Below are 24,263 nucleotides of genomic sequence, written 5' to 3' on the forward strand. Positions count from 1 at the left end.
TGTTTCTTTTGCTGTGCAATAGCTTTTTATCTTGATGAAGTCTTAATAGTTCATTTTTGCCTTTGTTTCCCTTGCCTTCATAGATGTATCTTGCAAGAAGTTGACATGGCCAAGTTCAAAAAGGTTGTTGCCTGTATTTTCCTCTAGTATTTGTTGGATTCTTGTCTCACATTTAGATCTTTCTACCACTTTGAGTTTATTTTTGTGTGTGGTGTAAGAGAATGGTCCAGTTTCATTCTTCTGCATGTGGCTGTATTACAGGTTATTTATTCTCACTCATGTGTCTGGATTTTGACTTGAGTTTGGATAATCTGGGATGAGCTCAGCTGGGCAACTCTACTTCACTCTGCAGGAAATGAAAGAATAGAAAATCTGGATTTTTTTTTTTTTTTTATTGCTTGCTATCCAGTCACCTATTAGTTACCCACCCCACATTAGCCAAACTCAATGGTGGCCAAATGACTCGGGTACCATTGAAGAACCCATAAATATCCATCCCCTGTGGCACAGAGATGATAGAGAAGATGCAAAGGTCAAAACAGAATATCCCAGCACATGACCGAAGGAAAGTCAGAGGCAGTTGGAAAATCATTAGGAGACAGGGCATGCTCAAACAGAAAACCAAGACCTGCAAGTCTCAAAGGATATGATTGCCCAAGACATATTTTGTAAAATCACTCTTTTGGGGGATTTTGGAAACCTGTGACTTTTGGTTCACATGGGGGATACAGAGGCAGAGTGGACCTTATATCTCTAAGTGGGAAAATCTTGTCACCTTTGAAAGCTTGTCTTGCACTCAAAGAAATATTGCATCCTTTGAACTTTTTATTATGTAGGTCCCAGTAATCTAGTCTTTTGTACTGGAAAGAAGGAGAAGGCAAATTTTTCCATTCAATCAACACAGGAGTGGTAGTCAGGAAAGCTTGCCATTGTCAAGTTCTATGACCTTGGACAGTTCCTATGGCTTCCTGAGCCTCTGGTTTCTCCTGCAGAAAATAAGAAGGTTGAAATAAATGCCTTTAGGACTCTGAAAACTTAGTATATGTGGCTTATAAATGAGATGAATGGCACTTTTTTTTTAAATTAAAAAATATTTAGCACTGACTCTCCATGTTCTGGTCTCTTTACTGAATCACTGGGAATCTTGAGAAAGAACTTTATATTTTCCATTTTCCCCTCCCTTCATTTTAAAATTTATTTTTTTCTTTCATGCCTCTCAGGCAAAGGAAAGCCAGGTCTGACAGTTTCCCTGACAGGCAAAATGTGATTTGATAACGGTAAAATGAAAAAGCTAGAAGCTTGTAAATTTAGATTTCCAGCATGTGTACTCATTTCCTGGCCTCATGGACATCCCAGTAATTATCTAGAATTATACATAATTTACCTACTTCCATTTTCTAAGAAATTGTCAGCTTTAAGGTCAGAGTTTGACAATTTATTGGTTTGCCCTGCAGAAATAAATTGGGGGCATCTGGGGCTGGAGTCTCTAATGTGTGCAGTTGGGGCCATAGATGTGAAGCTGCCTCCTATTTATAGCTGAGCAAGCCTAATTGTTGCTTTTCAATCTAAATAGAAAGGCTCTGTTTACTGCTGCTTTTAATTGTAACAAGCTGGTGAAAAAGCATGCAGGGCCTCTTCAGTAAAGGCAATTCAATAAAAGCATTTTGTCAATAAATTATTATTGCCATCATGAAAACCATGCACAGCATTCAAATATAAAGCAAGCAACGGCTCAACTTATCCCTTTGATGGACCTCGCATAACGCTTTTAAATTTTCTTAATTCATTCTCTATCTCTCCCATTTTCATAGAATGTTAGAGCTGATAAAGGGATTGTGGATTTTCTTAATCCCTACCCTTCATTTTACAGAGGGAAATCTGATTTCCCTTTTCCTTCCATAGCATCTCTCAGCATGACTGGTTAATCCAGGAGTGGACATGTGGCTCAAGGGTAGCCATGTATAGATCTGGCTGAGCTAATAAATTTTCTTTCTTTGGGAAGTTGAACCACACACACACACACACACACACACACACACACACACACGTGCGTGCGCGCACAGGGACTGTTGCAGCCACCTAGCAGTGAAGGGCAGAGATACAGATTCTTGTAGCCTTAGGAGTGTGGCTGCCAGTAAGGACTATGAGGAAGTTTGCAAGTAAATGGAGAGATTCTGCAGAGAAAGCAAAGTAGAACAGATGCGCAGAAAGAAGAGATAGATACTTCAGTCCCTGAGATGTGAGAAAGCCCATCTCAGATTACAGAGCTGCCTGCCACATCTGCCACTGACCCTACTCACATGACAGCTCAACTGAGCCCACAACTTTCCAATTCAGTTCCAATTGCTAGCCTCAGAAATGTGAACTAAATGGTTATTGTTTCAAGTCACTAAATTTTGGGATGGTTTATTATGCAGCATTGTTATGGTAATGGGTAACTGATACAAAATGGTTGGGAAGTCCTGTACAAAGACATACAAACACACCAGCTCCCGTGGACCCTGGAGCGTGGAGAAGGCTGAGATTATTTGTAATCCCTGTATGGAGCAAGCCCAGCCCAGTGGCTCTTGGCTCTGCCTTCTCTATCTTTGTTTAGGGACAATTTCTTCCTGATTCAGAGAATCTCAGATAAAATGAGACCCTGAGGGATATTCTGTTCCTTTCTGAGGCTACTACCCTCAGCTTCCCTGGTGAGATGCAAAGAAACCAGAGATCCCTTTTTTCCTGGTGGTCAGGTTCTAATTTCTCCATTCAACAGATTTCATTCCATACCTTCCACTCTTAAAGGCCCATTATTCCTCTCTTATCCTCACAACATTGTGTGTTGTCAAGGCTAGCCATGGGTCTTCTCTAATTTGTATAAGGAGTCAAGAGTTCTCATTTACACTCAGAGAAAGACAGTAGCTCTTTCACAAGCCATGCAAAAGCACCTAGGTCTGTTCTGGAAAGGGTTAGTGCCCCTTCAAGGTAGAAAACCTTAAGGCCCGGTGAAAAGTCAAGAATTGATAAATTCCAGAATCCCTTTTTACACAACGGAAGATGTCCCTCTAGCTATATTTCCAAGAAACATTTTCTCCTCTTTTTTAAGACCAACTCTGTCTCTGGATTCAGAGGAGCCAGGATAGGCTTAGTTAAGATTTTTCTGTTTTGCTGTATCTAGACAACTAGCTAATGATCTGGTTTGACTCAGTGTGATAGAGGAGCTTAACCCTTGCACCCTTGGTGCTAAGTGTCTGGGGGGAGGGGCAAAGGGAGCAGAGAGCATTTTTGGAAGGACCATCTTGTTTGGGGTACTGTACTACGTACTGCGGGTACATTACCTCATTTGAGTCTTGTCACAATCCTGTGACATGGCTACTCTTAGTATCTTCATTTTATAAATAATGAAATAGAGGCTCAGAAGGGAAAGTATTTGACAAAGTTTACCCAAGAAACAGATCAGTGTTCCTTCTTGAACCCTATTGGACCTTGCTAATTACAGGACATCATATCCATTTTCCACAACACATTTTTTTTTAATTTAAGAAAAAGTAAAGATAACAATATGATAACCACCTAAAATCCATTATGAAGAACTGATCATTCCTGGCCTTTTTTCTTGTTTCAAATATTTTAAATATTAAATCACTTTGACTCTTACTTACAACCTCATCCTACTACCTTCTTTTCACTCTCACCCTCCAAGAATAAATCTTTACCATTAGTCTCAGGTTTTTTGCTTCCAGCCCATTTTTCTATATACTTCAGATATCTTTCTGGGGGTGGAAAGTGTCATTCTCCTTACTGCTTCCTTCCAGGGATTTTGTGAATCCCACTCCTTAGAAAGTGCCAGAGACCTCTGCCTGCCCCTCCATGCTCCGTCTGCTCCCCATCCTCCCCCAGTGGTTTGTGAAGTTGCTGACAGTGAGCCCAGACAGAGCCGTGGCCAAATGGCCACCACTGCTCCCTGCTGCAGACACAATCCTTCGCTCTCAGCTCAGGCTGGTATTGTTCGATTCCAAGGACAATTAGGAACACTGCCTGGCATCTGTTTCCTGAGTTGTAGGGCAACTTGATATGATGCCATCTAGTGTCCTGACCTTTGCCAGCAAGAGAAATGAGGCATTACCCAAAATAAAACAAGTAGACAAGAAAGAAAGACAAAGAAAGATAGAAAGAAAAACAAGAAAGAAAGAAAGAAAGAAAGAAAGAAAGAAAGAAAGAAAGAAAGAAAGAAGAAAGAAAGAAAGAAAGAAAGAAAAGAAAGAAAGAGGTTTTGACTAGCTTAAAACAGAAGCTTGAGTTTTTTTTCTTCTGTTTTATCACCACTGCACTGCAGGAGATACTGGAGGTATCCTACCTGTATCTCCCGCCCTTACTTCTTCAGTGCACAGTGGCCAGGCCACCAGCTGCCAGGACCTACATACCTCTGGGGCCACTCTGCTCAGCATGGAAAGTTGAAATGATGGAGAATTAGTGTCCCCTGAGAGCAGCTCTCAACAAAGGATGGATGTGAATTGATGTATAGTACAAATATTCCAGCTCCCTCTCAGGTAGGACAACAAAAATTCTGTGTCCAACATTTCCAGAGTTTTCCAATGGCATTAAGCTCCAACTGCCCAGAGTGCTAGCTGGCCCAGTTAGGTACCCTTTACTGGCTGCTTTGCTCTGTGTCTCAATCCCCTACTCCCCTGACAGTATTTCCTTTACTTCCCAAGTAACCAAATATACCACTTGCTTTAATATCTTTGTCTCAGGATCTCCTAACCAAACAAAACATCTCTGTGGCACATTGCAAAAATGGCCACCTTCCCCCCTTTCTATTTCTTTAGCCTGTGATGTTACAGCCCCTCCCATCAAGCAGTAGGCCGGTCGTGGGTCTTGCTTTTCCCCAATAGAACAAGGCAGGAGTGACAACAGGAACCTTGCACACATCTACTTTTTCCCCAAAACTCATAAGCAGTAATAAATGGTTGCTTTTTTTTTTTAAGCCACTGAGCATTGAATGATTTTTCGCAGAACAGAAACCAAATGTTCCAACCCCCAACCCAAGTCTACATATGAAGCCCTCTTTTATGTGTATTTACTTGAATGACAGTATTGTTTTCCAAAAAAGAGGGGTGGGTAGGGAGATTTCTCAGGCACAGAGAAGTTAAATGACCTTCTCAGAATTGCCTAGCACAACGTGGCTGGCAGTTGCTGTGGGTATCCTGGTCCATTATGTTGCTCCAGGGCTTCCGTGCTGAATCACCTTGTCTGTCTGGGTTTGCCTGCAAGCTGCTGCATTTTCTCTCCACCACGGCTGCCAGCCTGGCTGCTGGTTTTTTCCAAAGCTCTATCTTCACAGAACTGTGAAGTAGGAGGACCCTGTGTTTTCACGGATTGTGCCTATGACATATGTGTCGGATTGGGATTCAAGCGCCTGCAAAGCTGGCTCAAGATGGAGAGCTCCCCCAAAATACTGCAGTTGCTGGATGCTGGAGAATTTATGGAGCCTTCAGAGCCAGCAGGAGAGTAAACAATGCTGAATAGAGACAGGATGCTTAATCCTGGCTTTGCCTCTGGTATCTGAAGTCTCTTTCAGCTCTAAAATGACAGGATTAGGGGATGGAGTAGAGCTCACGGAGATACCAAGCAATGAGGTTAATTGTCTAATTTAAGAAAGTTCTGGTAGGCTAGAACAGTGGTTCTCAAACTGGGGTCCATGTGCATCACCTGGAGACTTGTTAGAAATGTAAAGTCTTGGGCCTCATCCCAGACCCTCTGAATCAGATTCTCTTGGGATGTGGCCCAGAAATCTGTGTATTAAGAAGCCCTCCAAGTGACTTGAATGCAGGCTTAAGTTTGAGAACAGCTAAAGTAGAGCCATGTTATTCCGAATGTGGCTCGGGGCATTCACATCATCCCAGAGCTGGCTAAAGAAGCAGAAGCTCAACATGATCTCCTTAGCCCTCCTGAATCAGAATCTGCATTTAATAAGATCCCTAGGTGATTTCAGTGCACATCAAAGTGGAGAAGCCCTGGGTATAGATTCCTGGTCTCCAGGTTTGAAGATTGTGATTCATTAGATCTGGAGTGGGCCCCCCAAGTTTACATTCCTAAAAAGGTTACACTGCTGACCCTTCAGGGCAGGGATTATATTTGGAGCAGCAAAACTCTAGATTTTAGGCCAGGTTTAGAATCTTGGCCTTGGGATGGTTTCAAGCCAATTAAACTTGGTTTGAGCCACTCTACAGATGTGCAGGCTGTGCACTGCCCAAGTCTAGAAGGTGGGAGTTCACACAGACTATGAGTCAAGAACCTGAAACCCAAAGCTAAGTACAAGAAGAGGCAGGGGCTGGCTAACGAGTAGGTTTTGGAGAGAGAGCTGGGTTTGAATCCTAACACTGCAGCTTACATAGTTGTGTGATCGTGGGAAATACATTGAACTCCAAGTTTCAATTTCCTGTCTTATAAAATGGAGATGATCATACTTGCCTCACTTATACAAGAGATACGATGGTCAGTGCATAGCACAAGCCAAGGGAACAGCGGGTGTCATCAGACTTGGAGGCTCCTTCTCTTTCAGTCTCATCCTGGCTAGCGGCCTAATTGCCTGGTTCGGGCTGAAGGCCAGGTGAGTATGATGGGCTTTTCTTTAGAGCTCCCGGGGGTCAGATGAAGGTGAGATGGCAATAACTCAGGCTGTTTATATTAGGAACACTTCCCATGGGTTTGTTTGCACAAATCGATTCATAAAAATGACCAACGTGGTCAATTTCAAACCACACCCCAGGTTCACCTACCAAAGTCACAAAAGACAGTAAGCAGTCCCTGGGTCTGCCAAGGCTCCCTGCGGTGCCCCTGGACTCACGCAGAGGCTTTGTGAGGGCACTTTGGATAACCAGGCAGGGAAATCGGCCCTCTTCCATATAAGGGCCACAGCTAGACCCTTCCTGTATTTTTAGGAGAAAAAGACAGTCAGGAATGCTCTGACACAAACCTAAAGACCAAATTAAAGTCCAAACTTGGGGAGATGGATGAGGGGAGAGCCATTCTGGGTACAGAGCAGACAGTGAGATACTTTGAAAGCTCATCAATAACAAACCAACCGGGGTAACATTAAGAGGTCAGAACGTTTCTGACCTCTCACCATCAAGATGGTGTCAGAAACTAGACATCCCCAAATTTTCTTTTTAGGAGAAGTCTTCTAGAAGAAAAGGATTTTCTTTCTTTTTCTTTCTCAGGGTGGGGGGGAGTTTTTAGGTGGGAAGGGCAGCTGCTAGACAGGATTTCATCCTAAAATGACCACTAGAGGGCCTCAGAGACCCAGGAAAACTTTTCCAGTTTCCAAGGAGAGGCCCTGAGGCCCTGAGAGGGAGCTGGTAGGTCTGGTTTGGGTGGGGTGCGGGAGGGTGGAACACTAGGGGTGATTTCTGAGAACCTTCTCAGCAGATGCTCATGTTCCCATGAGAAAGAAGTAGCCAACCTGTTAGTTAAGTTAGGTAATTAATTGATCAATTTATCCACTGATAAAAGATGTCTGCATGCAAGACCCTGTTCTGTCCTTGGAGTGAAAATAAAGATGAAAGTACAGGACTTTTATAAGTGAGCCGCTAGCTCAAAAGAAACCTAGTTTTAGTACTGGTATCAAGGACAGGATTGGAAGGTATGGATTTAGTATCCCATTACTTTCATGTGCTGCCCCAATAAATAAGATTAAAATCAAAACAGCATTTTGCTATGCAAATATAGCCTCAGGTGAAGTCCCATTGGGCCATACATTGGCCCCTCCTATATAGAAATTCTAGCACCGTCCTCATTGGCACTTTGCAATGTACGTTGAAGCAGAGATGAAGCTGTCTTCTCTATTACTGCTCAAACACCCTTAAAGTGTACAGAAAGGACACCAAAGAAACTCATTTAGAAACTCATTTTTCCTGAAGAGATCTAGAAAATAAGACAGCTATCTAAGTAGGGGGACATGCTAGAAGATGACCTACCAATGTGTGTTCCAACCAGAGAACTGCTGGTCCTGGGAGCCAGGAGGACAGAGCATAGGGCAGAGTCTGCTGGGGGAAGAGATTCCTCTCCCTTAGCCTCATGGCTGGCTCTACAGCCCTCCCAGAGGGCATTTTGGCTAAGGAAGCCTTTTACCAACATGACCTAAACCTGCCACCCTCACTCCCACTCCACCACAGCGGCAGCAAATTTATTGAGTAGGAAAGAAGGTTCCTGAAAGTTGGAGAAGGGTTGGGTCTCCCAGTCCATGGGTTTGCTCTGGGAGAGCTGAGTCCTAGATGACTTGCAAATATGGTCTCCTCTGTGCAGAGCACTTCTGGAAAATGAAAGAAAGTGGTTGGGTTTCAGTATATTTCCTTGGTTATAGGAGACAGATGGATAAAACAGATGAGATGAATCAGATTATATTAAGCAATATAATTATGTTTCCCTTTTAATAGAAATTTCCTTTTCAGAGGCTAAAAACCCAGTGAACCTCTTGTATGCCAGTTTCCCATGGATGAAAGGAAGGACGTTTTCCCTGTGAGACTCTCTACTGCTGTCTGGATCCCTATGTCCAGCCCCTGTTGCTATTCTCTCCAGATGACATAGTCGGCTACATCAGTCCTGTAGATCCTGCCTCGATCTCATTGTTCTTAGCTCCTTAGTTCCCACCACATTAAGTTACGCATCCTTACGTGGCTACCAAGGACAGGCCATCCTTTTCACATTATACCCATCCTTTACTCTCATCCTACTGGTCATCGCACTGTCCAATAAAGGATCCTTGACATTGACCCCTCTGAGTGTTTACCCATGCTATTCCCCTTGTTTGGATACCCTTTCTTCTTTCTGGCATAGAAACTGAACCCAAGCTACATTTTCTTCAGAGTCTTTCTTGACTACTTAATCTTATTGACTTTGAACTCACTTTTGAGTTTCTTTTCCTCTTTGTTATCTTATTTTAGGAAACTTGATTGTGATTTGACAATTAGATGGCTAGGTTTTTGAGGGCAGAGGTTTGAATGTAGCATCTCAAGACCCCAGAATAGTGACCCCATGCACACATGAGAAACACAATTAGCATTTGCCTGGTTAACTCCTATACATCCTTGGATCCTAGGTTGAAGTTCACTTGCTAAAGGCAGCTTCTCCCAATAGATCCACATCTCCTACTATAGCTCCCCAGGGAACCATGTATCTCTTCTGCATAGCGTTCTTCAAAGATAGGAATTTTTATTTATTTGCTTTATTTCATTACTCTGTTCCCTCCATGAAGGCTTTATCTGGTACAGAGTGAGTACCCTGTAAATATTTATCTAAATGAATTAATAAATGTTGGTTGGATGGCTGAACTGGAATGTGACGCGGACTTCTTGGGGAACGAGGAGAACAGAGTTAAATATATTACTCTCCCATGAGCTGGTATCCTTGAGCACAGTCCTAAAAAGAATCTAACAGCAGAGGCTCAGATGGACCAAATCAGCAAAATCATTTTCATTATTGAAAATGACTAACATAATATTTTCTCAAGAATTCTATGATCAAGTTATAAAAGTAATACATGTTTATTGTGGAAAATATGTAAAGTTTAAAAAATTATAAGGAAGCAGAGGAAAATAACTGTAAATCTACTCCTCAAAGACTTTTAAAAAATAATATTTTCTTCCAACACTGAATAAGCACTTTTTTTTTATACACACTGGAAACCCTACTGAATATACAATGTTGGATCTTGCTTTCTTTTAATTACTTAACATTAAATGATAAGTGTTTTTTCTTTGTTATTGAAAGCTCTTTGGGTTGGATTTTAATAGGTCATAGAGTTTCAATTTTAAATAGCTCCAGAATATTCTACTGTATGAATGTACTCTGTCATTCCCCAATATAGGACATGAGGGTTAATAAATGTGAGTTTTGACCCTTATGATTTTTAATACATTCTAAAGATAAATGGGAGATGTGTGGCAGACTTCCCCAGGTATTTCAATGCAATACCTACCTTTATTACTGGCATATCACCTTGGCTATCCAGATCTCGGCCCCAAGTGAGTGCTCCTCATTCCTGGGGTCTTCATCCCCAGTCCCTATTCCTCCATCTTCTACTTCTTTCTTTGTAGCAGACACTATTGGTGCCCTGCCCATATACTGTCAAGATTTCTGTACATGACAATGGCTTCTTACTGCAAGCACCCCAGATTCTCTGCTTAAGGATTTTCTTGGCTACAGGAGCATGCTCAGTCATGAGTGAGGCAGGCTGGGAGTGCCAAAGTACTAATGCCCCCAAATAGCCCTTAACCAATAATAAATGGGAATTAGTGGGTAATATCCCAGCTCCTCCTTACCCGTGAGGAACAAGTTGGAGGTGTGTTCTACACAGACCTCCCCACCAGGGCTGAGTTACAGTGGCCCATGGGCATAATTCATTCATCAACACACCTGTATTAGCTTCTTTTCCTTCATTGCCTCATTTCCATATTCTCCTACTGTGTTTCCTAGAATCACCTCACAAACCATTTGGATTCAAATCTTTGTTTCAAGGTCCACTTCTGGGGGACCCAGTTTAAGACACCCCACTCCTTAATAATGAGTTCTAGCACTTTCCAGCTTAGAGAGTGCCTCTTCTTTTCAACTAAAGTGGAAGCTAAAAGTCTAAATGATCTAACACATATTTTAAGGAACAGGGTAAAAATGCAAAACCATGCCAGATGGCTGACTCTTTATCATCAGAACGTCTGATAGGAAAGCTCCCAAGAGGGAATAAATTATACAGAGGCTCTGGTCTCTTTGGAGGTGACTTTGGATTGTTCTTTCTTTCTCATTTCTCTCTTCATCTGCTTCCTCTGCAGTAGAAGTCATCCTAAGATGAACTATTTTTGCTGCCAGTCCCTAATTAGGTTTCCAGATGCAGCCATAAACCTGGATGTGATGCTCTAGGTATGCTATACAGCAAAGTTTATATTTATTTTACTTAATTCATGGTTACTACTAGTTACTAAAGGTCTAATATGTTCTGAGAAACTCTACTAGGTTCTGTAAGAGATTCTGGAGGGACCATTAAGACACTATCCTTGTAAAGATAAGACATAAACACTGGACTCCTGCAGGGCTGAGTGTGATGTGTCAATTGAGGGGCAACACATAGACCAAAACAACTCTAGGGATTCAGAGAAAGTAGTGCTTTATTCTGGCTGGATTTTGAGAAAGCTGCTTGGATCAGGCTAAGAATGGTGGGTGGGTTGGATTTTATTAAGCCAAATAGATCAAGACAGAGATAGAACTGATCCAAGGTAAAATAACTGCTTCCCTCCACCTCCCCACCTTGTTTTCTTCTATCTCAGTTCCTCCAGTACAGGCTGAGGAACCTAAGCACCTTTCTGATATAAAGACTGAGCCAGAGCCTAGTCAAACTGTCATGTAGTCATAGGCATTTCCATTAGGAATGCATTTCATTTGAAATATGAGCATGTCATCTCACAGGGGTTTATTTTTTTTTTAAAGGTTTTATTTATTTATTCATGAGAGACAAAGAGAGGCAGAGACACAGGCAGAGGGAGAAGAAGCAGGCTCCATGCAGGGACTGGACTCGATCCCGGGTCTCCAGGATCACGCCCTGGGCTGAAGGCGGCACTGAGCCACCGGGGCTGCCCTGCTTTTGGTTTTTGGGTCCAGCCTCATTTTTATTGTTGTTTGGCCAAGGAATGCAAGGTTGGTAATAAAGATGTGCTGCCGCATCAGGTGCAGGCTTGCAACTCTGGCACACTACCACTTTGTCTGTATTCCACTGGCCAAAGAAGCCTCATGGGGCTAAAGCAAGACTTTTTGTGAAGGAACTGTAGAGTACTTGGGCAAGGACATGGGGGTGGGTAGGGATAAGGATGGGGACGGTTCCCGTACCCCCTCTGGGTAAACTGTTTTTTGTGTGTGGCAAGTGGTGGTGGAGTTAGGGTGTGAATGTGTGTCCTTGCTGGTAGCAAATGTGCCTGTGATGGGCAAGGACCTACTGAAGGTAAATCCAATTGGTAAAGTGACCCTAGGTGTGTAAATTTAGATCAGGAGTGAGGAAGAATGATCCAGCACTTGTCATCTGTGAGACTCTATTGGTAGCACTTTGCTTACATTAACTTCTTTAATCTTTATTATAAATGTATGAGGTAAGTCCTATTCTTTTTTTTATTTTTATAATAAATTTATTTTTTATTGGTGTTCAATTTGCCAACATACAGAATAACACCCAGTGCTCATCCCATCAAGTGCCCCCCTCAGTGCCCGTCACCCATTCACCCTACCCCCCGCCCTCCTCCCTTTCCACCACCCCTAGTTCGTTTCCCAGAGTTAGGAGTCTTCATGTTCTGTCTCCCTTTCTGATATTTCCCACACATTTCTTCTCCCTTCCCTTCTATTCCCTTTCACTATTATTTATATTCCCCAAATGAATGAGACCATATAATGTTTGTCCTTCTCCGACTGACTTACTTCACTCAGCATAATACCCTCCAGTTCCATCCACGTCGAAGCAAATGGTGGGTATTTGTCGTTTCTAATGGCTGAGGAATATTCCATTGTATACATAGACCACATCTTTTTCCATTCATCTTTCGATGGACACCGAGGCTCCTTCCACAGTTTGGCTATTGTGGACATCGCTGCTAGAAACATCGGGGTGCAGGTGTCCCACGTTTCACTGCATCTGTATCTTTGGGGTAAATCCCCAACAGTGCAATTGCTGGGTCGTAGGGCAGGTCTATTTTTAACTCTTTGAGGAACCTCCACACAGTTTTCCAGAATGGCTGCACCAGTTCACATTCCCACCAACACTGCAAGAGGGTTCCCCCTTCTCCACATCCTCTCCAACATTTGTGGTTTCCTGCCTTGTTAATTTTCCCCATTCTCACTGGTGTGAGGTGGTATCTCACTGAGGTTTTGATTCGTATTTCCCTGATGGCCAGTGATGCGGAGCATTTTCTCATATGCATGTTGGCCATGTCTATGTCTTCCTCTGTGAGATTTCTGTTCATGTCATTTGCCCATTTCATGATTGGATTGTTTGTTTCTTTGGTGTTGAGTTTAATAAGTTCTTTATAGATCTTGGAAACTAGCCCTTTATCTGATATGTCATTTGCAAATATCTTCTCCCATTCTGTAGGTTGTCTTTCAGTTTTGTTGATTGTATCCTTTGCTGTGAAAAAGCTTCTTATCTGGATGAAGTCCCACTAGTTCATTTTTGCTTTTGTTTCTTTTGCCTTCGTGGATGTATCTTGCATGAAGTTACTGTGGCTGAGTTCAAAAAGGGTGTTGCCTGTGTTCTCCTCTAGGATTTTGATGGAATCTTGTCTCACATTTAGATCTTTCATCCATTTTGAGTTTATCTTTGTGTATGGTGCAAGAGAGTGGTCTAGTTTCATTCTTCTGCATGTGGATGTCCAATTTTCCCAGCACCATTTATTGAAGAGACTGTCTTTCTTCCAATGGATAGTCTTTCCTCTTTTATCGAATATTAGTTGACCGTAAAGTTCAGGGTCCACTTCTGGGTTCTCTATTCTGTTCCATTGATCTATGTGTCCTTGTTTTTGTGCCAGTACCACACTGTCTTGATGACCACAGCTTTGTAGTACAACCTGAAATCTGGCATTGTGATGCCCCCAGATATGGTTTTCTTTTTTAAAATTCCCCTGGCTATTCGGGGTCTTTTCTGATTCCACACAAATCTTAAAATAATTTGTTCTAACTCTCTGAAGAAAGTCCATGGTATTTTGATAGGGATTGCATTAAACGTGTATATTGCCCTGGGTAACATTGACATTTTCACAATATTAATTCTGCCAATCCATGAGCATGGAATATTTTTCCATCTCTTTGTGTCTTCCTCAATTTCTTTCAGAAGTGTTCTGTAGTTTTTAGGGTATAGATCCTTTACCTCTTTGGTTAGGTTTATTCCTAGGTATCTTATGCTTTTGGGTGCAATTGTAAATGGGATTGACTCCTTAATTTCTCTTTCTTCAGTCTCATTGTTAGTGTATAGAAATGCCACTGACTTCTGGGCATTGATTTTGTATCCTGCCACGCTACCGAATTGCTGTATGAGTTCTAGCAATCTTGGGGTGGAGACTTTTGGGTTTTCTATGTAGATTATCATGTCATCGACGAAGAGGGAGAGTTTGACTTCTTCTTTGCCAATTTGAATGCCTTTAATGTCTTTTTGTTGCTGAGGCTAGGACTTCCAGTACTATGTTGAATAGCAGTGGTGAGAGTGGACATCCCTGTCTTGTTCCTGATCTTAGGGGAAAGGCTCCCAGTGCTTCCCCATTGAGAATGATATTTGCTGTGAGCTTTTCGTAGATGGCTTTTAAGATGTTGAGGAATATTCCTCTATCCCAACACTCCGAAGAGTCTTGATCAGGAATGGATGCTGTATTTTGTCAAATGCTTTCTCTGCATCTATTGAGAGGATCATATGGTTCTTGTTTTTTCTCTTGCTGATATGATCAATCACATTGATTGTTTTACAAGTGTTGAACCAGCCTTGTGTCCTGGGAATAAATCCTACTTGGTCATGGTGAATAATTTTCTTAATGTATTGTTGGATCCTATTGGCTAGTATCTTGTTGAGAATTTTTGCATCCATGTTCCTCAGGGATATTGGTCTGATATCCCCTTTTTGGTGGGGTCTTTGTCTGGTTTTGGAATTAAGATGATGCTGGCCTCATAAAACGAATTTGGAAGTACTCCATCTCTTTCTATCTTTCCAAACAGCTTTAGTAGAATAGGTATGGTTTCTTCTTTAAATGTTTGATAGAATTCCCCTGGGAAGCCATCTGGCCCTGGACTTTTGTGTCTTGGGAGGTTTTTGATGACTGCTTCAATTTCCTCCCTTGTTATTGGCCTGTTCAGGTTTTCTATTTCTTCCTGTTCCAGTTTTGGTAGTTGTGGCTTTCCAGGAATGTGTCCATTTCTTCTAGATTGCCTAATTTATTGGCGTATAGCTGTTCATAATATGTTTTTAAAATCGTTTGTATTTCCTTGGTGTTGGTAGTGATCTCTCCTTTCTCATTCATGATTTTATTAATTTGAGTCTTCTCTCTCTTCTTTTTAATAAGGCTGGCTAATGGTTTATCTATATTATTAATTCTTTCAAAGAATCAACTCCTGGTTTTGTTGATCTGTTCCACAGTTCTTCTGGTCTCGATTTCGTTGAGTTCTGCTTGAATCTTTATTAACTCTCTTCTTCTGCTGGGTGTAGGATCTATTTGCTGTTTTTTCTCTAGCTCCTTTTGGTGTAAGGTTAGCTTTTGTATTCGAGTTCTTTCCAGTTTTTGAATGGATGCTTGTATTGCAATGTATTTCGCCTTCAGGACTGCTTTTGCTGCATCCCAAAGATTTTGAACAGTTGTATCTTCATTCTCATTAGTTTCCATGAATCTTTTTAATTCTTCCTTAATTTCCTGGTTGACCCTTTCATCTTTTAGCAGGATGGTCCTTAACCTCCATGTGTTTGAGGTCCTTCCAAACTTCTTGTTGTGATTTAGTTCTAATTTCAAGGCGTTATGGTCTGAGAATATGCAGGGGACGATCCCAATCTTTTGGTATCGGTTCAGACCCGATTTGTGACCCAGTATGTGGTCTGGAGAAAGTTCCATGTGCACTTGAGAAGAATGTGTATTCAGTTGAGTTTGGATGTAAAGTTCTGTAGATATCTATGAAATCCATCTGGTCCAGTGTATCATTTAAAGCTCTCGTTCCTTTGGAGATGTTGAGAATACCTATCGAGTGTACGATTGAGTGTAGAAAGTGCTAGATTGAAGTCACCAAGTATAAGTGTATTATTATCTAAGTATATCTTAACTTTGGTTATTAATTGATTGATATATTTGGCAGCTCCCACATTTGGGGCATATATATTGAGGATTGTTAAGTCCTCTTGTTGGATAGATCCTTTAAGTATGAGATAGTGTCCCTCTTCATCTCTCACTACAGTCTTCGGGGTAAATTTTAGTTTATCTGATACAAGGATGGCTACCCCTGCTTTCTTTTGAGGACCATTCGAATGGTAAATGGTTCTCCAACCTTTTATTTTCAGGCTGTAGGTGTCCTTCTGTCTAAAATGAGTCTCTTGTAGACAGCAAATAGATGGGTCCTGCTTTTTTATCCAGTCTGAAACCCTGCGCCTTTTGATGGGGTCATTAAGCCTGCTCACGTTCAGAGTTGCTATTGAGAGATATGAGTTTAGTGTCATCATGATATCTATTCAGTCCTTGTTTTTGTGGACTGTTCCACTGAACTTCTTCTTAAAGGGGAATTTTAAGAGTCCCCCTTAAAATTTCTTGCAGAGCTGGTTTGGAGGTCACATATTCTTTCAGTTCCTGCCTGTCTGGAAGCTCTTTATCTCTCCTTCCATTCTGAATGAGAGCCTTGCTGGATAAAGTATTCTTGGTTGCACGTTTTTCTCCTTTAGGAACCTGAATATATCCTGCCAGCCCTTTCTGGCCTGCCAGGTCTCTGTGGAGAGGTCTGCTGTTACCCTAATACTCCTCCCCATAAAAGTCAGGGATTTCTTGTCTCTTGCTGCTTTAAGGATCTTCTCTTTATCTTTGGAATTTGCAAGCTTCACTATTAAATGTCGAGGTGTTGAACGGTTTTTATTGATTTAAGGGGGGGAATCTCTCTATTTCCTGGATCTGGATGCCTGTTTCCCTTCCCAGATTAGGAAAGTTTTCAGCTATGATTTGTTCAAATACATATTCTGGACCTCTGTCCCTTTCGGCGCCCTCGGGAACCCCAATTAAACGTAGGATTTTCTTCCTCAGGCTGTCGTTTATTTCCCTTAATCTATCCTCATGGTCTTTTAATTGTTTGTCTCTTTTTTCCTGTTTCCCTCTTTGCCATCAACTTGTCTTCTATGTCACTCACTCGTTCTTCCACCTCGTTAACCCTCGTCGTTAGGACTTCTAGTTTGGATTGCATCTCATTCAGTTGATTTTTAATTTCTGCCTGATTAGATCTAAATTCTGCAGTCATGAAGTCTCTTGAGTCCTTTATGCTTTTTTCTAGAGCCACATGTAGCTTTATAATAGTGCTTCTGAATTGGCTTTCTGACATTGAATTGTAATCCAGATTTTGTAACTCTGTGGGAGAGACGACTGTTTCTGATTCTTTCCTTTGAGGTGAGGTTTTCCTTCTAGTCATTTTGCTCAGTGCAGAGTGGCCAAAAACAAGTTGTATTGGGGAAAAGGAGAAGAAGAGAGGAGAGAAAGAAGGAAAGAAAAGAGAAAAAGAAAAAAGGAAGAAAAAAAGAAGAGAAAGAGAAAGAAAAAGAAAGAAAGGGGAAAAAAAGGGTGGGAGGGGAAGCAAACAGAAATCAAAAAGCAAAAACAAAAAACACACACACGGGGGAGTATCTTCTGATTCTGTGTACTTTTAAGTCCCTTGACTTCCCCTGGAACTTGTCCGTCTCGCTGGTCTTCTGGGGGAGGGGCCTGTTGTGCTGATTCTCAGGTGTTAGCACTTGGGGGAGCTGCTGTGCCCCTGCCTGGTGCAGGGCTCAGTGGGGATTGTTTACCCCGTGAGGCTCCAGGAGGAACAGCCCCAGTGGCGGGGCCAGCCCTGGAGCCCTGGAGTCAGCCCCCGCAGTAACTCCAGAGCTCTCCGTCTGCAGGGCCTGGAGGCTCCGGGTGGGGCCGCTGATGTGCTCAGCTGGGGCAGGAGCGTCCTCGCTGTCCTGGGCCCTCCCGGCCTCTGCCTGTCCCGGGGGAGGCCGGATCCTGGGCTGTGTCCCGGGTCCTGTGCTCCGGGGCCTGCGCTGTTGGATTTGCGCCCCCGGGCCGCGCAACCCCCTCCGCGGAGCCGCCGCCCGAGCCCCCCGAGCTGCTCCCGCCCCGCAACCCCCTCCGCGGAGCCGCCCCCGAGCCCCCCCGAGCTGCTCCCCCCCGCAGCCCCCTCCGCGGAGCCGCCCCCGAGCCCCCCGAGCTGCTCCGGGTCCCCCCGTGTGCGCTGCAGCCCTTAGGGAGCTCGGCGCACTCTCCCGGGGCGCAGGTGTCTGTTAGTGTCCCGGGGAGCCCGAGGTCACCCCCGCCCCCCTGGGTCCTGCTCCACCTCCCTGGAGCCCCTTTCCGCCCGGGAAGGTCGGTGCAGCTCCTGCTCCTCCGGGACGGGGCTCTCCTGTCCTGGGGGTACCTGCCCCGGCCTCAGCCCGGCTCCTCGCGGGGCCCCTCCCCCTTGGAGGCCTTTTGTTTCTTTATTTCTTTTTCCCCGTCTTTCTACCTTGATAGAAGCGCGAACTCTTCTCCCTGTAGCATTCCAGCTGGTGTCTCTTTAAATCTCAGGCCGAATTCGTAGATTTTTCAGGATGATTTGAAGGTTATCTAGGTAATTTGGTGGGGACAGGTGACTTGGGGACCCTACTCTTCTGCCATCTTGCCCCTCCTCCCCGGTAAGTCCTATTCTTGATCCTCTTTCACAGAGGGAAACCCGAAAGCAGAGTGAGTTGAAACAACTTCTTCAAGGTTGAGTAGCTTGGAAAAGGTACAGATTTTCACATGACTAATGGCAAAAGGAGAAGAGGCACTTGGCAGATGATGCCATCTTCTTCATGAAGCCACATGAATTCTAACCGTAATCCATTTTGGAGAACCAAAGAGCCTCATTGCTAAGATTTTTGATTTGACAAAAAGGGATTTTTTCCTGCCTGACGGCCCTTCTCTTCCCTAGCTACAGCAACTGGATTTTTCCCTTGGGAGAATCACTGTCCCTCATCTAAAGCATGTGATTTGAAAAGCGGGTCTGACCCTTTATCTCCAAGGCTGGACAATCAATCAGGCCTGGGGACTAGGTGAGAAATCAGCATCCACCATCCAGACTTTTGTTCAGGCTTTTAGGCCTGCTCTTTCTGGTAGGGATGTTAAAGCTGGGATAGCTGGTGGCCATCTTGCCATGGTTGGAGAAACTCTGAGATTTAAAGTAACCCAGGGGGCACTGATGCTGGGGGACTGAAAGAAATAAATTCCTAATGATGTTATTTGAGTGCCTGGATTTTGGTTGTTGTTGTTGTGTTGTTTTTAAAGATTTATTTATTTGACAGCACATGGCCAGAGAGCACAAGCAGAGGGAACCTCAGAGGGAGAGGGAGAAGCACACTCCCTGCTGAGCAGGGTGCCTGGGGCTCAGCTTCAGATCGCTGGGATCATGACCTGAGCCAAAGGAAGACCCTTAACTGACTGAGCCACCCAAGCACCTCCTGAGGCCCTGGATTTAGCCATACTTGAGCTTCTCATTACAGAGCCTGCAGACTTCTTAGTTACTTGAGCCAATAAAGAACGTTCACTGTCAAAGCCAGTTTGAATCAAATTTCTGTCATTTATGGCAAACCGCCCTGTCTAAAAGTGTACAGATCACTTTTCTGGACCATTCTGCTGCCCTGGGAGCCTCTGTCCTTTCTGCAACAGATCTTGGAAAGTTAGGCTGATTTCCTTTCTCTGAAGCTTCCACCAACATCCACCTATTCTTACATGGAGCTTTGTTCCTTGAACCTTCAATTCCTTATTGACACCAATACCAAGAACAGTTCCTTTTCATTTAAAGGCTGTAGGCTCATCATTTTAAAGAGAAAACGGGTCACATAGAAAATCAGCATACAAAAGTTTGAAAGTGGAAAAATCTCACATGTTCCAACAGCTGTGGCAGTGTTTTGCTGTTCAGTGTGGTAGCCGTGAACCATCGCTGTCTACTGAGCACAGCAAATGTAGCCATTGTGAGTTGGAAGCTGAATTATTTATTTATTTAATTTCAGTAAAAAATTAAAGTGCATATCTGATTTAGTTATTGGAAAATATTTTTATGCATGCTTGGAACAACTCGAGTATATGAATTTTTCTTACCTACTGTACTTTGTAAATCTAAATACTGATCCAGTATTTCTGATAAAAATGTAGTATCTGAATTGACATATGGTATAAGCATAAAATACACATAAGATTTCAAAGATTAGATTTGAAAAGAAGCAAAAATGTTTAATTTTTATATTGACCACATGTTGAAATATTTTTGATATAGTGAGTTAAAAGTGTTTTAAAGATTTGAGAGAGTGGAGGGGAGGGGCACAGGAAGAGGGAGAGCGAGTGGGGAGTCAAGGGAGGGGCACAGGGAGAAGCAGACCATCTTAAGTCCACTCCACACTGAGCGCGCAGCCAGATGCAGGGCTCAATCTCATGACCCTGAGATCATGACCTGAGCCAAAACCAAGAGTTGGAGGCTCAATTAATTGAGCTACCCAGGCCCCACTAAAAGTATTTTAAAAATTTACATGTTTCCTTTTACTTTCTCAAACATGGCTCACATTATATTTCTTTGGACAGTGCTGGTTTACAGTTTCTGTGTAACCAAATCAGTGATTTGAAGACCCTACTTGAAGACCCTATGTAAGGCAGAGTTCACCAAACCTATAGTCATGGTGTTTTGTTCTGACAGTGTTCAGGATTTGCACCTGTACTCTGGAAAAAGCATTAAAGAAATGTGTCAGCAACCCCTCTTACGTTAGTCTTCTTATAAAAGTCTAGAACCATCTAAGTAGTTTTTATTTTTCATGTCATTATTTGATCAATGAACAAACCTTCTGCTTGTTCTTTATTTGATACTCTTATAGTTAAGGGTATAAAACATAAGTTCCTAAAAAATAAAAAATGGGGTAATATTTAATGCAAAATATTAGATGTTCTAGATTATATCCAGAAATATTCCCTTATTATATTTCTTTGGTTGCTGTTTTGTTAATTTTTTAGATTATTTTTAATGTTAATTTTTAATTTTAATTTTAATATTATACAGGTCCGATATTTTAATGAAATCAACTGGCAACCCTGGGAAAACTCTGCTTTGTTTCATTTTTTCCACTTTCCAGACATCATCACTCTAGAGTGCTTCTTTCCACTCAAGCTGGAAGATACAATTGCAGCAAAATGGTGAATATGGGCTCAAGCTGCAAGGGACCTGCCAACTGGGAGGCTCCTGGCCCAGTAGGTCCCCTCCTGCATGGTAGAGACTCCCTTCAGATTTTCCTTTTAAGCATTCAAAGATCCCTTGGCACAAACAATAAAACAAACATATGCTCTTCACCCTGGAAAGCTGAAAAGCAAAAGATTGTTTGTTTTTTAAAGGACTTCATTGTAAATCCAGAATATACCCCTCAAACCATGTGCCAGCCATTTGCCTGCTTGCTCTCTGATCCATTCTCCACACTTATGCTCTCCTCTGCATTGCAGAAGGCTCCTCCTGCAAGCTACATTTCTCAGACTTTCCAGCCAACTGGCTTCTGGGTCAGTTCAACCCATCGAAGGTATGGGTAGGAGATAGGAGGGGACAGTACACTGAAGACAGGGAGAAGACAAGAAGCTTATCTTCCCCCCTCTTTCTTTCTGAAGATGTGTCATCTTTGGTAGTGGCTTTTGTGTCTTTAGTTTTCCAGCTCTTGTCAAACAACCCTTTATTCTATGACCTTATATGTAAAAATTTTAAAAAGGCACCTAAAATAATGCTGTAAATTGATTATGGACTTACAGTTAATATTTTAAAATGGATATGTATACATGTTGAATTATGATTATGGTTGATGGACTGGATCAGAGAAGGCCACTGGGGGTTCAGATTAAAGGGGACCTGATGTACAACTGTAATGAATATTTTATTCTTTTACAAAAAGAAGAGAGGCCATAACATGAAGGAGAAAAGAAAAACCACACTTCTTGACATTTTGGGGGAGAAGAAATGAGCTTTAGCATAATATATTTTTTCTTAAGGTTTTTTTCAGGAATTGTATAAATATCATTAGTTTTCTGTTGCTACTGCAACAAATCACTGGATTTGGTGGCTTAAAACAATACCAACTTATTATCTTACAGTTCTGGAGGTCAGAAGTCTGACCCAGGTCTTATGGAGCTAAAATTAAGATGTCAGCAGTGTAGCCATCCTTTCTGGAGGTTCTAGAAGAGAATCTGTTTTCTTCTGTCTCTACCAGCTTCTAGAAGCCAGCCACATTCCTTTTGGCCCCTTTATCCATCTTCAAAGCCAGCAAGATTACACATCTTTGACCATTCTTCTGTAGTCATATTTCCCTCTGACTGCAGCAGGGAAAGTTTGTATGATTTTAAGGATCCATGTAATTAGGTTGGACCTACCCAGATAATCAGGATAATGCCACATCTCAAGAACCTTAATTTAATCACACCTGCAAATCCCCTTTTTGCTATGCAGGGTAACATATCCACAGGTCCTAGGGATTAGGATGTGGACATTTTGAGAGAAAGGTCCATTATTCTGGCTACCATGATAATTTATAATAGAAGATACACTCCATCTGTTAAACCAATGGCTCTCTCCATCTATCTAGCACGGATGTAAACCCCTTCATTTAGCATGCTATTTTTCTGAGAAGGCAACATTTTTATGCATGTTCAGGTCTATTGCAGTGAGGGTGTTCCTCATCTGATTATGCATAGCTGAGCAGGAAACTTGCTATACATTTTTACAATAGAATGTAATGAAAATTTTACCAGTTCGCTAAGATGGTTCTCATCAGGACAGCCAGGCAGGTCTCAAATTAAAGTTATGACAGAGCTGCCTTGCAGATATTTCTCCCAATGAAGAGACAAGCATCACTTGCTCTAATTGTTGCTTTGCTATCGCAAAATCATTTTGCGATAATGACAGACTAACACAGTTCTATGAGATATTACACTTTGTACTAGTTGCAGAGATTCTGCTGAAAATAGGTCAGTTTCTTATGAAGTAAAATTTTGCTGAACTGGTTGTCTAGAAACTGGGGCTTGGAACTAATTATTAGAAAATGCTCATGTTCATTGACCTATGAGGAGCAAGTCTTCCTTCCCAAGCAGATTAGCTTCTCTTTAAGGAGAGAGGTAATGAATTTCAGAACTTTGCAAAGAGATCACAAGTAGACATTTGATTAAGCAAACAAGATAAAGCAAGAAGTTGGTAGATAATCATGAAAACAGTCCTTGTCAAGTCTTTCCACATTTCACTGAGCAATTGCATTCCTCCAGCAAACAAAGGAATAACACATTAAATGTTCAAGAAGTTGAATTGTGCAATTAACCATTAGAAATATTCAAGCTGCTCTTCCAGTTTATCAGAGGTTAACTGCTTTTTTCCCTGTCATCCTTTTGTAGGGCTTTTGTATGCTTTGTTTCTGAAAAGTGATTTCAGGAGCTAGAAATTGTTTCAAAACTTAAGATATAAGAAAGGGGACATTTCTGTGACTTCATAGCTCAAGTCAAACATTGTTCATGAATTTAGCAAAACATCTAATCATAGTTATTTTTTTTCCTGGCTGATTTTTCTTTTTCTTGGACTAGTGGAAACCAAGACAAGTAGGGGTATTGCTAGTGGGCTGCGAAGACCTATTACCCATCCCAAATTGAGCTGGGAAGTTGTGGGCAGCTGTATTGTCGGCACCTGCTTTCTCTAGGCCCAGCTGTAGGCTGTGAACTTCACAACTGCCCCCATGATGCAGCGTTCTTGGTTTTACAAGACCAGTGCTCTAACCCCTGAGCTATGGAGCCGACCACCAGCGTTCTTGGTTTTAAATTCATTCTCATGCAGCCTCCCTTTTATGGATGCTTCCACTTTTGAGGTATACAGAGTTGAGTCTTCTATTCTCCCAGTCTTGAGAAATTCAACCCTGTCCCTGGCCTGGCTTCTCTGTAAGGGAGAAGGTGAAAATCGCCTTTTCATTCATTCCATAAATATTTATTCAATTTCATCTTAGATTAGGTTCACTCAAAAGTAGACCCAGAAAGAAGATAAAGTAAGCAGTTTTTTTGGGAGGTGATCACAGGAAACACTTAGTAGGTAAGTGGGGAATGAGATAGGAAGGGAAGGCAATGATAAAGACTGCATTACCGGGACGCCTGAGTGGCTGTCCGCCTTGGGCCCAGGGCGTGATCCTGGAGTCCCGGGATTGAGTCCCACATCGGGCTCCCAGCATGGAGCCTGCTTCTTTCTCTGCCTACATCTCTTTCTCTCTCTGTCTCTTATGAATAAATAAAATCTTTATATAAAAAAAAGACTGCATTACCAAGTTAAGTTACCACTGTGGGCAACTGGAGCCCAAGCCCACTGGGGAACTCTGGGAGCCATGTAGAAGACCCAGAGTTGATCTGTCTAGGACAGGGGAGCTGGGCTGTATATCCACCAGTCCCTAAGGATTGTTGGTGGAGGCCTACCAGTAATTAATTTCCCAGACTGTCAGTCAACTGTGCTGAGGCCAGAGTGGCTTTCTGCTGTTTGGAAGAAAGCCC

The 24,263-nt window shown here is 42.4% G+C and overlaps 1 long non-coding RNA gene across 1 annotated transcript in view; it reads left to right on the top strand.

The window, feature by feature from the left end:
* LOC144297952 (uncharacterized) overlaps positions 1–21,577 on the top strand; it is a 129,895-nt gene extending 108,318 nt beyond the window's left edge. Inside the window, exon 5 of the long non-coding RNA XR_013364905.1 lies at positions 20,776–21,577. This is a non-coding gene — a long non-coding RNA (uncharacterized LOC144297952). The remainder of the gene's footprint in view (positions 1–20,775) is intronic.
* The last annotated feature ends 2,686 nt before the right edge of the window (positions 21,578–24,263 follow it).

Source organism: Canis aureus, chromosome 26 (assembly GCF_053574225.1).
Source record: "Canis aureus isolate CA01 chromosome 26, VMU_Caureus_v.1.0, whole genome shotgun sequence".
Classification (NCBI taxonomy): Eukaryota; Metazoa; Chordata; class Mammalia; order Carnivora; family Canidae; genus Canis; species Canis aureus.